Here is a 1,526-nt window from a genome sequence, read left to right as displayed (position 1 = left end):
AGAGGATGAAGAAGGCCAATTACATGGGGCGTGCCACTTGGTATCGAAGGCGTGGCATGCCATTCACCATTCTTCACTTAGGCGTGCCACTTGAGCAACCAGGTGTGGCACGCCAGTGTTATTCAGAGGGCAAAGAAGCATTGGGTTGTGCCACTTAAGTCCGTGGCGTGGCACGCCAAACAGAAGAACCACTCACTCACAAAGGGGCGTGGCACGCCAGAGCCTGGGCATGCCACGCTAGTGCAACTTTCCAGAGGAGCTTAGCCAAGCACACAGCAAGGGCGTGGCACGCTAGACCCTGGGCGTGCCACGCTAGTTCAAGTTTCCAGAGGCAAAGAAAAGTGGAAAAAGGCAAAGGGCGTGCCACTTGAGTTTGAAGGCGTGGCACGCCAACACAAGAATTCCACTATGGCGTGCCACTTGAGTTCGAAGGCGTGGCACGCCAAGGTTGACAAAGGGACGAGCGTGCCACTTGAAGGATTAGACGTGGCACGCCAAGCTAGAAATGAAGGGCACGTGACACGCCAGCTGAGAAGTCACGCTTATTTAGTGTTTTCTTTTCCCTCCAAAATGTAATTTTTCCTTTTCACTTTTGTAATTCTTTTATTTTACTAGGAGTAGTATAAATACCCCCAAGGAGTACTGAAGATGGGTTAAGCAGTTAGTTTTAGATCCATTTTTACACTTCACTTTTGAGTACTTTTCAAGCTATGAGTAGCTAACTTCCCTCTCATTGAGAGAGGGAGCTCTGTTGTACTTGATGGATTGATAATAGTGAAATTCTTCTTCTCTTCATCTTCTCTTTGATTTGCTAGAAGGAATTTCGTTCTTAACGTTTAGTGTTCAATTATCTTGGGAAAGAGATTGAATGCAATTGGGTTTCATGGGAACCTTGGGAAAGGAAACATGAAACCATGCTTGAAATCCCTTCTCACACTTGAGTAGAATATGGGTTTTAGTGTTTGGATACGTGACATATAATCCTCCCTCTACCTAGACCTATAAGGGTGTGTGGTATAATCAGGGACCAAGCATATCTCTCTTCATGAGCAATTAGACCAAGAAATTGGCTATTGATCAAGATCTGAGAGATTGAGTCACCAAGGGATTGGGGCTCAATCAATCATGATTGCTAAGAGGTCAATGAGTTGCATGATTGAAGATGATATAAGCTAGATTTGATCCAAAGAGACAACATCTCCCAATCTCAATGAATTTTCCCATTCTTATCTATCCATTTCTTTACAGCTTAATTTTTACATTCAGCAATTCCCCACTCCTATTTATATTCAAGTCATTTATGATTCAGCACTTTACATTCTGCAATTTCTGTTTCTGCACTTTATTACTTTTCTTTATATTTTAGTCATTTACATTTATGTCATTTACAATTCTGCACTTCACAATCTTATTGATCTGCTTGACTAATTCATCAACCAATTAAAACTGCTTGAATTTGCCAATCTCTGTGGATACGATCCCACTCCACTGTGGGTTATTACTTGGTGATAATTTTGGTGTGCTTG

Source organism: Arachis stenosperma, chromosome 5, assembly GCF_014773155.1.
Source record: "Arachis stenosperma cultivar V10309 chromosome 5, arast.V10309.gnm1.PFL2, whole genome shotgun sequence".
Lineage (NCBI taxonomy): Eukaryota > Viridiplantae > Streptophyta > Magnoliopsida > Fabales > Fabaceae > Arachis > Arachis stenosperma.
The sequence above is the reverse complement of the archived record's forward strand: the minus strand, read 5'-3'. Positions refer to the sequence as shown.